The sequence below is a fragment of the Aethalodelphis obliquidens genome, unplaced genomic scaffold, assembly GCF_003676395.1.
Source record: "Aethalodelphis obliquidens isolate GAN/ISIS:26980383/991018 unplaced genomic scaffold, ASM367639v1 scaffold113, whole genome shotgun sequence".
NCBI lineage: Eukaryota > Metazoa > Chordata > Mammalia > Artiodactyla > Delphinidae > Aethalodelphis > Aethalodelphis obliquidens.
The window spans coordinates 979,910-993,979 of record NW_020838057.1 but is presented as its reverse complement, the minus strand read 5'-3'; the positions used below and the strand labels follow the sequence as shown (position 1 = coordinate 993,979).

The following is a 14,070-nucleotide window of genomic DNA, read 5'->3' as shown; positions in this document are numbered from 1 at the left end:
CCACCAGGGAAGCCCTTATCTGCAATTTCTGAAATGATTCTTTCTCTCTCTCCCTCCTCTCCACTCTGTCCATTTAGTGACTCTCTTTTGCTTTGCACTGTATATTTGCTCGCTGTCTCCCTGATCCATGGTCACAGATAATTTTTTCAATGTGTGTATTGGCCCTGTATTAAACTTCCACAAAAGAGAGCATGGGAGGGGCTTCCCTGGTGGCGCAGTGGTTTAGAGTCCGCCTGCCGATGCAGGGGACACGGGTTCGTGCCCTGGTCCGGGAAGATCCCACATGCCACGGAGCAGCTGGGCCCGTGAGCCATGGCCGCTGAGCCTGCGCGTCCGGAGCCTGTGCTCCGCAACGGAAGAGGCCACAACAGTGAGAGGCCCACGTACTGCCAAAAAAAAAAGAGAACATGGGAGAATGATATGCCATCTAGATTGTGTTCCAAGACTTGAAATCTTTATGTGGATTTATTCCTGGCAAATGATGAGAAAGTGTTCCTCACTGAGTTCAGGACAAGATCCTGAATGCCAGTCATATCATATCTCTTTGTTTCTTTTATTATTCAGTGGACGCCTCAAGGATAAAGTTCAAGTTTTGATACAGTTATGAAACTAATCTTTATAGTACAATTACGGACCGTATTTCTGTCTTTCGTCTGCTCTTCCAGCTGCCTTCTGGAGACCTCATGTTGCCTCTTCACATTGCAGAGCTATGGGCATTTCTATAGTGCACTCTTGTAGATGATGGTAGATAACACAGTATGTGACAAATTCCTGATTCATGCAGAGACTCCATATCTCATGACACCATCTGGAATGTGGTTAATGTTTCCCTGAGAGAGCAGGATATACTTGAGAAATCATGATTGTGCCTCCGTAGGAAACCTACTTCTGGAGGTTCTCTAAGAATCCTCCTTTTGAAGTCCCATATGGGAGTAGCCTGCCAATTGTGTGGAATTCGGAATCTTTTCTTTAGTTGTGAAATGTGAACCCAATGAGTGACTCCCTGGAGTTTCACTGCTCCACTTGTCAACAGAACCCGAAGTGTCCTTTCCAAAGAGGTTCAAGAGTAGTTATTCTCTGATGTCTCTTCCAATCGATGAAATCTACTAGCTGAATATCACGAAGTAGTTGTTTAAAAGATATTTTCAGGAGATGGCCTTAACGAGTTGGTGATTGGGACTGGGTGTAATACATGAGTTCATTGGAATATTTTGCCATGTCTGCATATAGCAGGGCAGAGTCTAGTATTGGAGGTGAAATCCCTAGACACATGGGCCTTCCAGTTAGTAATTCATAGGGGATAACTGATTTGTCAGTGGACTACGTGAGTGTAAGGGCTAGTGGGAGTACCTTTGGTCAGGGAGCTCAAGAGTTTCTGAAAGTATTGTTGATTTTAATTTAAGAATGCCATTGATCCTTTTGACTTTTCCAGAAGATTGTCGATAACATGGACAGTGTAGCTTTTGAGTCAGGGGAAACACCTTACAGGGTTCTTTTACAATGGTTCCCATGTGACACAGTCACTTGATATAAACATTGGGATAACCCAAGTTGGAAACAAAATCAATCAGCTTTTTTTTCAAGGACTGTAGCTTTTCAGCAGAGAAATGGTTTAATCCAGCCTGAAAACAGACAATAACTAAAACATAGTCAAATTGCATGGAGGGTAGAAGCTGGATACAATCCATCTGAAGGTGTTCAAATTCTTCTTGGTGGCGCCTGGGCAGGTAGGTCATGCATGCATCCCCCCATCACCGCCTGGGGACTGTCCACTGGGGATCAGAGCTTCGGTAAGAGCCAGCTGTAAACTCCATCCACCCCCTCACCCCAACCCCCAGCTCCAGTGGCACTCGGCCTCTCTCTCCAAAGGCACGGCTGTCCCTATGCTCCCCTCCCCTCAGGACGATCAAGACTCTAAGACTAGCTCCTCACTCCAAGCCCCTTCCCTAGGCCTACGAACTATTAAACATCCTCCAACAGCCCCTGAGGCAGGTCTGCTCCCTCTCCCTATTTCGTACTGGGGGAAACTGAACCTGGGGTGGGGGTTAGAGGGAGAGTCTCTTGTTGCAACCCCCAGCAAGGGGTGGGGATCCAGGAATCAGTCCCAAGCCCACAACCCAGTGTCTCAGGGAGTCTGACCCACTGTGTCCCCCTTCCCTCCTGGCCTGTTTCCACCCCAAGAAAGCCCCTCCTTCTGGTTCCCTCACGCTCCTCTGAGTGTCCTTCTCAGCCTCCCCCCTCCCTGGGGTGCCCTCAGACTTTCTCCTCCCTGGATGCTGATGCCCCTGTAATAGTTTGCTAAGGTTGCCATAGCAAAGTACCGCAGACTGGGAAGCTTAAACAACAGACATTTTCTCACAAACATGGAGGCTAGAAATCTGAGATCAAGGGGTTGACAACATCATTTTCTCCTGATGCTGCTCTCCTTGGCTTGTATATGGCCATCTTCCCCCTGTGTCTTTACATTGTCTTCCCTCTCTGTGTGTGTATCCTAACTTCCTCTTTTCTTTCTTTGGCTGTATTGGGTCTTAGTTGTGGCATACGGGACCTTTCGCTGTGGCACGCGGGCTCTTGGTTGTGGCGTGCAGGCTTCTCTAGTTGCAGTGCGTGGACTTCTCTCTAGTTGAGGCATGTGGGCTCAGTAGTTGCCCTGAGGCATATGGAATCTTAGTTCCCCAACCAGGGATTGAAACCGAGTCCCTGGCGTTGGAAGGCAGATTCTTAACCACTGGACAACCAGGGAAGTCCCTAACTTCCTCTTCCTTTAAGGACAACAGTCACGTTGGATTAGGGTCCACCCTAGCGACTTTATTTTACCTTTTTAAAGACCCTATTTCCAAATACAATGACATTCTGGGGTACTGGATGTTAAGACTTCAACATATGGATTTGGGGGCATACAATTCAGCCCATAACTGCCTGCACCCTTTTTTTCATAGGGAGCTAACATTGAGGAGCTCTCCTGAGGAGTTCCTCATTTACCAGCCCCCAAATTATCCAGCAGAGGAAAAATTTATTACTTCCACTTCTCAAAGGAGGGAGCTGCAGCTGAGAGAGGATGACTTTGACAAGGGCACACATCTGCCAAGTGGCTGAGTTAGGGAAGATTTAGTGAACACTGGTCTGATTCAACTCACCTACTTCCTTTGTTTTTTGTTTTTTTTAAGATTTTTAAATTTTTTATTTTTTTATTTTTGGTTGCGTTGGGTCTTCGTTGCTACATGCGGGCTTCCTCTAGTTGTGGCAAGCGGGGGCTACTCTTCATTGCAGTGCACGGGCTTCTCGTTGCGGTGGCTTCTCTTGTTGCAGAGCACGGGCCCTAGGCACGTGGGCTTCAGTAGTTGTGGCATGCGGGTTCAGTAGCTGTGGCTCGTGGGCTCCAGAGCACAGTCTCAGTAGTTGTGGTGCACGGGCTTAGTTGCTCCGCGGCATGTGGGATCTTCCTGGACCAGGGCTCAAACCCGTGTCCCTTGCATTGGCAGGCGGATTCTTAACCACTGTGCCACCAAGGAAGCCCTCACCTACTTACCTTGTATCCGCTCCCTGACAGAAACATCTGGGGACTCCAGCCACACCCCCAGATACCTCTCCTGTGAGATCATCTGCTGAGCGCTGAACCATCACACCCTGACATTTCAACCTGAGGAACCCGGCCCCTTCCCCATGGGCATGCAGTGCCTTCCCTGCAAACTCACTTCTCTCCTGTGAATAGTATTCTCATGGACAGCAGCACCATCACCCTGGTATCCCTAACAGGGTCATCAATGTCACCCCAAACACATCACTGGCCCTCACCTGAAACTAATATTGTAAATCAACTATAGTTCAAAAATATATATATGAAAATTTTTCACTTCCTAATCATTTCACATTTCATTATTTTCTATATTCTTGAGGTTATTTGTGGCTACTGAATTAGTATGGTGGAAATAGACTACATTGGTGTGCTACTGGCAACTTTTTCCAACTCCATGGTCAATGAGTTCATATTGACAGTTTTAAATTGGCCATTGATGGGAATATATACACCAGAGAAACTGGCAACACTACAAAGTATGGCTTGATTTATTGGGGTTTTTTGTTTTTTGCTTTTTGGTTTTTTTTGTTGTGAAGTTTGCAGGATCTCAATTCCCCTACCAGGGATTGAACCTGGGCCATGATGGTGAAAGTGCGGAGTTCTAACAACTGGACTGCCAGGGAACTCCCCTTTATTTATTGTATTGTTGAATATTTAGACTTAAAGTAATGGAAAATATATTAAAAATGCAGATTAAAATTAGCTGTAAGTTATACGTGGTCATTGCAATGTACCAAAGAAAATAAATAAATAAGGTAGGGTAGTGCGGCGAGCCGCCTCCGACCAGCAGAATGACGAGTCGCCACACGCAAGATTCTTCTCGTATCACACTTTATTGGAGCACAGCTTGGTTAAAGAAAAGATGGAAGGAAGACACCGCAATCCTATAGCAGTCTGCTTATATAGGGATTAAGAACATGTGTCGCTCTGTGATTGGCTTTCGCCGATGGTGCGACTTGTGAGCCAGCATCGGATAGGTCGCTACTTTAAAACCTCATTAGTATACTTAGCGCAAGCGCAGTGGCCACAGGAAGGATGATTCAGCTTACTTCAGCTTCCTGCTGCGTGGCAGTTAGCTGACCGCGCCCTACATCTCCCCCTTTTTTATTTACTAGAATCACCAAGCAGAATGTAGCCCGTACAATTGTTCACCTCATGATGTGCTCACTGTTCGAGGGCAGCCTTCCGTTGGCATGTCTGAGACACCTTCCTGCGTGCAATGCCAACAAGGGCTGCAGGGTGCAAAGGCTGACTCAGAATAAGTTTTGATTCCCTATAGAGGTGCAATGGCAACAGGGCCTCTCCGTGCAAGGGCAATCCATTCGAATTGTTTAGGACGGAGATCCAGGCTGCGGGAGAATCACCTTCACTAACAGCCAAAAGTGCTTGAGTGAGTAGGACCTTATCTCGATGTGCCCTGACGCGCATGCGACAGACCAACCAGAGACATATTATAATCCCAAATATACAGCAGAGCCCAAAGAGCCCCACCCCTACCCACTCTTTAAAGAAGGAAAAGGCAGAAGAGAGCCAAGAGGTAAAATCTCCAAAGGTAACGGGTTCCAGCTTGGTAGCATTCAGTTGCATAATCTGAATCTTTTGCTTAAATATCATCCGTTCAGCTTCTTGAGACCAGTTTCCCTTTAGGAATTCTCCAATCTCTGCACTCCTATTCAGGGCATCTGTAAAGTGGCCAAAGCAGAAATATCCATGCCTACTCCTGCCTCATTAACTAATAACCAAGAATAAAATGGCCATCCTTCAAAATACCACTTTGTACTATCATTTCCTTTTGTCTCATTAGTATCATTTCCTTTTTCCTTTCTTCCCATATAGGACTTTAAATCAGGGGAAAATTGAAAGCCTGAACTAAGTTCATACTTAGCATAAGTTCCCCCCTGACAAGGGGTAAAGACTGGGGGTGTTGATGTGACTGGCTCACAATAGGGGGCGACAACAGTCCTGTTGGCACTTGTTTTATCAGAAGCATTATTTCTTAAAGGAACTATCCCTGTATGTTCCAAAACTAAAGTGGTAATATTCATCTCATTTTCACTGGAATTCCCTATACCTGAACCTGAAGTGTGGCCTTGAGTTATCTTGCTCAAAGCTTCATTCAACATATTCAATGGAACCAAATTATTTCTAAGTGGATTGTTCCAAGTGGTCAAGGTTATCCTGGCCAAAAGGATACAATCCTTTGTGGAATTCCAACTAATACAAAGACTTCGATTCAAAATAAAATCACTGGCATTATACGGTGCCCAGTCATAATTCAATGGCTGGGTACAGGCCGTATTCATTTCACAACTAGTGGAATAAAATATTGGAAGAACTCTGCTCTGAGAGTGAACCGGCATGGGAACTGGCCAGGTCCGGCTAATTCCCCAGAACGTCATATTCTCTGCCCTAAGCAAGGGAAGAATCATCAGGAACATCCAGCTCAGCATCTTCTCTGAAGTTTTCTTCAACAATTCTCGTCAGTCTTGATGGCACCCAGATCGGATCTTGATCCGACGGTTCACTCCGTGTGTTGAGTTCTGAATCGGTCCTCCATGCAGGGTGCGAAGTTCCCGGGTTTCAGCACCAAATGCGGCGAGCCGCCTCTGACCAGCAGAATGACGAGTCGCCACACGCAAGATTCTTCTCGTATCACACTTTATTGGAGCACAGCTTGGTTAAAGAAAAGATGGAAGGAAGACACCGCAATCCTATAGCAGTCTGCTTATATAGGGATTAAGAACATGTGTCGCTCTGTGATTGGCTTTCGCCGATGGTGCGACTTGTGAGCCAGCATCGGATAGGTCGCTACTTTAAAACCTCATTAGTATACTTAGCGCAAGCGCAGTGGCCACAGGAAGGATGATTCAGCTTACTTCAGCTTCCTGCTGCGTGGCAGTTAGCTGACCGCGCCCTACAGGGTAGATATCTTCCAATATTCCAGAATAGTAAATACAATTATTCCTTAGTTAAGAAGTCACATCACTGAAGAATGAAGTTGCAACATAAGTCTTTATTGTTTCACTATCTTCTACTTGGTTAATGAAAAGAAAAATAGCCAAAATTCATTTTTAAAAAACAGGCAAAGGATATGAACATTCTTACCAGACATACAGGTGGCAAATTAACAAATGAAAAATGCTCAACATCATGAAACATCAAGGAAGTGGAACTAAAACTACAGTGAAATACTGTTACACACATTTATTAAAAGGGTCAAAATTGAACTTTGGCACAGTGGTTAAGAATCCACCTGCCAATGCAGGTTCGAGTCCTGGTCCAGGAAGATCCCACATGTCGCGGAGCAACAAAGCCCGTGTGCAACAACTACTGAACCTGCACTCTAAAGCCTGCAAGCCACAACTACTGAGCCCGTGTGCCACAACTACTGAAGCCCACACGTCTAGAGCTCGTGCTCTGCAACGAGAAGCCACTGCAATGAGAAGCCCGTGCACTGCAACAAAGAGTAGCTCTAGCTCACTGCAACTAAAGAAAGCCCGTGTGCAGCTACGAAGACCCAATGCAGCCAAAAATAAATTAGTTAATTAACTTTTTTAAAAAAAGCTTTAAAAAAAAAAGGGTCAAGGGGCTTCCCTGGTGACACAGTGGTTAAGAATCCACCTACCAATACAGGGGACACAGGTTCGATCCCTGGTCCGGGAAGATCCCACATGCTGTGGAGCAACTAAGGCCACAACACTAAGCCTTCGCTCTAGAGCCCGCAAGTGACAACTACTGAGCCTGTGTGCCACAACTGCTGAAGCCCGCATGCCTAGAGCTGGTGCTCTGCAAGAGAAGCCACGGCAATGAGAAGCCCGCACGATGAAGAGTAGTCCCGCAACTATAGAAAGATGTGCACAGCAATGAAGACCCAACGCATACAAAAAAAAAAAAAAAAAAGAAGGTCAAAATTTAAAAAGTCCCGCCATACACACCATTGGCAAAGATACGGAATAACTAGAAGTCTCTCACTGTTGGCAGGAATACAAAAGGGAACAATTGTGCTAGGTCACAGTTTGATTCTTCTTGAAAAGTTATACATTTATCTAACCTGTAACTAACGCGCTCTGAGGTATTAGCACAAGAGAAATGAAATATATCAGTATTGAAGAATTGTACTGAAATGTCTATAGCAATTTTGTTTGATATAGCCAAAAACTGGAAACAATTCAGATACCCAAAAAACAGATGAAGGAATAAACAAATTGTGATATATCCAAGTATATAGTGATATACTCCTCAACAACATAAAAGGAATGAACTACCCACATAAGAACCACTGCTGAATCTCAAAATAAATACACTGCCTGAGGAGGACACCCGGGGGAAAAAAGACTAAACATTTTATAATTCCATTCATATAAAGTTATAGAAAATACAAAATATTTTATTATAGAGTAAATCAATGCTTGCCTGGGAGGCCAGGGAGGGTAGAGAGAAAGAGATTATTAAAGGGCATGAGGTAAATACTGGGTAATGCATAGCTTAATTATCATGATTGTTTGATGGTCTCATGGGTTTATATGAATGTCAAAACTTATCAAATCGTACAGTATAAATATGGACAATTTATTATTTTTTTGTGGCTATTTTAAGTCTTTGTTGCTGCACATGGGCTTTCTTTAGTTGCCGTGAGTGGGGGCTACTCTTTGTTGCAGTGCACAGGCTTCTCATTGCAGTGGCTTCTCTTGTTGCAGAGCATGGGCTGTAGGTGTGTGGGCTTCAGTAGTTGTGGCACGTGGGCTCAGTAGTTGTGGCTCACGGGCTCTAGAGTGCAGGCTCAGTAGTCGTGGCGCACGCGCTTAGCTGTTCCGTGGCATGTGGGATGTTCCCAGACCAGGCTCGAACCTGTTTCCCCTGCGTTGGCAGGTGGATTTTTAACCACTGCACCACCAGGTAAGTCCCAATTTATTGTTTATTAACTGTACCTAAAAAGCGTTAAGAAACAAAAAAATTCTTACTGTTTTAGAAAAATAAAGTTTAGCAAACCTATGTTAACACCACCATATCCATTGTAATGCCCTGGGATTGGTGCCTAGCCTCAGTAGTAGCAAATATTGGTGAGCAATGAAGACCATTTACAACTGACTCAGTAGGAATGCAGGCTGGGTCACAAAGGCCACATCATCGGAATAAGAGATCTTCCGTCATTCCCTCCCTGTTTCCCTGTCTGTGCAGCAATGGCCTTAAGGTGAACAGCCCAGAGAAACTGGGCTGTTTATAGGAATCCATAAAACCATTAGATTATTTTCTGAGAAGGCCCTCAGCTATACAAGATACACAGTTCTGAAGGTCCTGAGAATTTCTGCAGTTTCTCATCCTTCAAAACCATGGTGCCTGGAACACTGTGGATACCCTTTTAAAAGAGGGATATTCCAGCCAGTTTGCTGCAGTCTCCTGTGATCTCTACTAATCAGCTGTTCCTGTAACTATTATCATTCCCCCTATAATCTTTCAACCAGGGATACTACCACACATGCAGAATTCTGGATGTTAGGGCACATGGCTCCGCTGCAGGATCTAGGGAACAGACTTCCCTCACTAGTGCTGAGCAGGATGCAATATCTCCTGTGAATAAGAGAACAATTTCATGTTGTTCCCAGAATTACTGGAGGTTGTCACAACTGCTCCCTCCTCAGGATAAGCTCTGTCACCACAAAAAATACTAGCATTCAGCCTCCAAATTAGGACCAAGCAAGCAGGCCCAGACCTGCAGGAGCACTGCCACCATTCCATCCACCCATGAGGCACACGAGGGTCAGGATCCCACAAAATCTGTTTCTTTTATTCTGGCAGAACCCAGTTGTTTTCAAACTATCCCTTAAAGTGAACAGAACCCTTGAGATTAAAGGTGACGGAAACCTTAATGCCTTTGTTATAGCAGAAAACCAGAACAATGTAGGCAGCTGTTCCTGGGTCAGTGACTTGGAGGCTGGAAATTCCATCACAAGAGACATGTGAGACCAACAAAATCCCCAGAAAAGGTAGTCCATCTTTACAAGTCACCAGCAGAGCTCAGATGGAGTCTTCTTGGTCACAACTGGGTCAAGCCCCTGCTCTAACTAATCAGAGAGAAAGGAGAGTACTCCAGCTTCTCATGAAGTCCCTGGGAGAATGAGAAGACACTGAGGTTTCTTGCCCCAAACACACTGGGGTGGGTACATGATGTACAATCTGGGCACCTGCCAGGTGGTGGAGGTGAATGGCTTCTGCCTTAGATCTGACAGGACAGTAATCTGATAAGAGCTCCAGTAACCTGGAAGGTTAAAACATGAAGTGCGCCTTCCACATATCTGAAATTTATGTTGATGTTTGGATGTATGAGGTTCACTTCAGGCAGACGACACCCTCAAAAGGCACCTCCTTGAGTGTTGTTATACTGAAGGAGGACATATGACGTTTCTTCATGTCTAAGTTGCTTTTCCTGTGTGAATTTTGTGGTAATCAAGAAGGTAAGGCCTTTGGCTTATGGCTTCCTCACATTTAACACACCCATAAGGCCCAATCCTGTATGAACTCTGGTGTTGAGTGAGGTTGGAGATGTGGCTAAAGGCGTTCCCACATTGGTCACACTTATAAGGTCTTTCTCCTGTGTGAACTCTCTGATGGTCACTGAAGTTGGAGTTTCAAATATGTGGGGTTTTTAACACCAACCAATTCTCTGCACACGCCAACTGGGTGTCCTACAATTTAATTCAGTTCTGAAACTAGGTGCTCAGACTTAGCACAGACCCCACAGCTTAAGGGCTCCATCCTACAAGACTGCCCAATCCAAGGTGGATCCCTAGGTTACCCACACTTCTGTCCAAATTGACTACAAATCAGGGGGTTCCCATGACCACCCTAGCTCGGTTTTGATAATCTGCTAGGATAGCTCACGGAGCGCCAAGGAAACACTTTTACTTACTAATCTGTTTATTACAAAGGTTATTTCAAAGCATACAAATGAACAGGCCAGACAATGAAGTACAGAAGACAATGTCTAGGAAGGTCCCAAAGCAGAAGCTTCTGCCCTGAGAAGCTTGGTATGCGCACCCTCCTAGCCCATTGATGCATTCTTGCTTACCAACTAGGAAGTTCTCTTAACCCCATCCTTTAGGGGTTTTATGGAGGCTTTGTTATCTAGTCATGATTGATTAAATCACTGACCATTGAGTTTAACTGAAACTCCAGGTTCTCTTCCAGGAGGTGAGGGGAGAGAGGGCTGACAGTTCCAAACTCTAATCACAAAATTGGTTCCTCTAGCAACCAGTCACCAACCAGAGCTTTCTAGGAGCCTTTGAAGGGGTCTCCTCTTTATCATGCTCCAATATGAGAGGCTTGAAATGTTCTCTTCAAAATATCATCAGGTTATTCTTATCCGCCCAGAGTTTGGGAAACATAACTCCAGGCCACTCAATGTGATGATCTCACACTCAGTTTTGAACCACTGGTCATAAGAGAAAAAAACAGCATGAAAATCTTCTCCAATTACAGGACAAATTCCACTTCACTCTGTTATCAAAGCTACAAAATATAGTAAATCCCACACAGTAGATTGTCCCAGGCCCCTTACATGTTTGTGACTAAATCAGTAATCTGAGGTGGGCAGGAACATTAAGGGCATCATGTCTCACAGCAAGTTCTCACAAAAGGATTGCTCCAAGATACATAGTTTTGTTTTGTTTTAATAGTATAAATGCTCTTACATATGGAGTCTCATCTCTTTTCCCTGCTTTTTTTTTTTTTAAATAAATTTTTTTATTTATTTACTTTTGGCTGCGTTGGGTCTTCGTTGCTGCACTCATGCTTTCTATAGTTGCAGCGAGCGGGGGCTACTCTTCCTTACAGTGAGCGGGCTTCTCATTGTGGTGGCTTCTCGTTGTGGAGTATGGGCTCTAGGCGCACGGACTTCAGCAGTTGTGGCATGCGGGTTCATTAGTTGTGGCTCACGGGCTCTAGAGTGCAGCAGGCTCAGTAGTTGTGGCACACGGGCTTAGCTGCTCCACGGCATGTGGGATCATCCCGGACCAGGGCTCGAACCCGTGTCCCCTGCATTGGCAGGTGGATTCTTAACCACTGTGCCACCAGGTAAGTCCTCCAAGATACACAGTTAAGTGAGAAAAGCAAAGTGCATATCTTTATATGAAATATGACTTTATTTTTACTAAGAAAAGCAGCCTGTATAGGACTATATTTTAACATATAGATAACACACAGATAGCAATCCATGTGCAGAAGCAATCCTAAACTGATCCTATACTGCAAGCTTTGTTTTTCCTCCAAGAGGTTTAATTATCTGACACTTATGACATTCTATTTTATAATTGTATATAGTGTAGGACATCTTCATAAACACTACAAAACATTTTATACTTTTCTTATATTAGGAATCAAATATGTACTGATCCAGTTTTTTTTTTCCAACTTCAGCTAAAAAATCCTACATATTTAGACAGAACACCTGTAAATTGCAAGAAATGCGGGTATATGTCTCTGCAGAATACACAGCAGAATGATACATATTTCTTGAGCATGTATCATTATCACTTGGAAGCTTGTTAAAACACAAATTCTTTGGTCTGGCCCACAGAGTGCCTCATTCAGGTCTGGGTTCAGAATTGAGCATGTGCATTTTTTTCCTCTTTTTTTTGTGGTACTCTCACTGTTGTGGCCTCTCCCGTTGTGGCCTCTCCCGTTGTGGAGCACAGGCTCCGGACGCGCGGGCCCAGCGGCCACGGCTCACGGGTCCAGCCACTCCGCGATATTTGGCATCCTCCCGGACCAGGGCACGAACACGTGTCCCCTGCATCAGCAGGCGGACTCTCAAACACTGCGCCACCAGGGAAGCCCCATGTGCATTTTTAGTGAGTCCCCTGGTGACACTGATGGTGAAGGTCCTGGGATCAAAGTCTGAAAATCAGGGTTCTAGGAAAGGTGAGCATGCCTGGTTTCAGGCCCCAGTTCAACATAGTGGAAATTTTCAATCTCTGAGAGGCAGAGCCAAGACTTTCTACCCACATGCCCTGAGTGTCTCTGCAGTGAGCAAAGGAGAGGAATGGCCAGCTGGGCTGGTGTCCTTCACTCTGCACTGCTGAGGAGACCTGTGAAGCCTCCACCCACTGAACAGCCTGGTCACCTGCTTCTTCTCCCCAAAATTTATTGCAGAAGTACCCAGCGGGCTCATCTCTTACGTCCTTCAAGTGTTTTCTCAAAGGCCCTCTTATTAAAAATATTTCCCTTTCTGTGCTGTGTAATATTATACTCCATACTGTACTTCTCAGGATACTCACCTTGCCTTCTTCTCCCAATTTGTCTGCCACATTATAACATATTATACAATTAGTCTTTTCTGTTTCTGGTCTTTCTTCCTTGAGTACAATGTAATTCCTATGAATTCAGGGTTCTTTGTCTCTGTTATGACCCAATGTCTCCCATGTACCTACAGTAAATACCTAAAACCAACTGTTTGCTCATTGATCATTAGTGAGACCAGGGACTAAATATGACATCTCAGCTTCCCTGTATATTTTTACAACTCTGGTTACTCTGAATGTCTCCTTTAACTCTCTCCTTCCATGCTGGTATTGCTCAAAAATTTCAAGAATAAAAGAATCAGGACTTCCCTGGTGGTGCAGTGGTTAAGAATCTACCTGCCAGTGCAGGGGACACAGGTTTGATCCCTGGTCCGGGAAGACCCCACATGCCATGGAGCAACTAAGCCTGTGCACCACAACTACTGAGCCTGCATGCTGCAACTACTGAAGCCCATGCTCCTAGAGCCCGTGCTCCGAAACAAAGAGAAGCCACTGCAATAAGAAGCTCACACACTGCAACGAAGATTAGCCCTCGCTCACCGCAACTAGAGAAAGCCCACACACAGCAACGAAGACCTAACACAGACAAAAAATTAATTAATTAATTAAAAAAAAAGAATAATGGTAGTATTTAAAAAAAGAATGAAGAAGAGTCATATTTTGGAGATAAAACCTTCAGAGTGACCATTCTAGTCATGTAGTCATAGGCTCAGCTTAATTCTATGTCTTCTCAGACATCACATCTAAAACTCTGAGGCCTGACCTTTTTCCATCATCCACTGATGTTTCACCAAAACTATTTCTGCTACTACTTTGAATCACTACATAGACATTATGAATAGCTGTTTGTAATTTGCATTTTACAACTATTTTTCTGAGATAACATCAGTTCTTCATGCAAACAGTCCCTGCATCAAAAAAGAAATGATAATCATTTCCCAGCAATGATATCGTAAATTTAAGATACTCCCAGTATCTCCAGGGCAAGAGTACCCTTTGTATACATCCTCCAACTGTGAACACTGCAGCCATTGTACAGTAAAAGTAGCATGTTTCTCATTGTCCTCTTTTTGAGATTGATGGTAGATTCCTAAAAGGAACTGAATATATGTCAGCATATCAAGTAAGAGATATTAAATGGTTAAAAGTGTTGTTCAATGTATTAGACAGAATAATTGACTCTAAAGGCAGGAGAGA

General features: G+C 44.5%; 1 protein-coding gene across 1 annotated transcript in view; it reads left to right on the top strand.

The window, feature by feature from the left end:
• Positions 1-14,070, top strand: part of LOC113615274 (zinc finger protein 551-like) — a 41,297-nt gene that overhangs the window by 20,490 nt on the left and 6,737 nt on the right. The gene's annotated exons all lie outside the window — the stretch shown is intronic.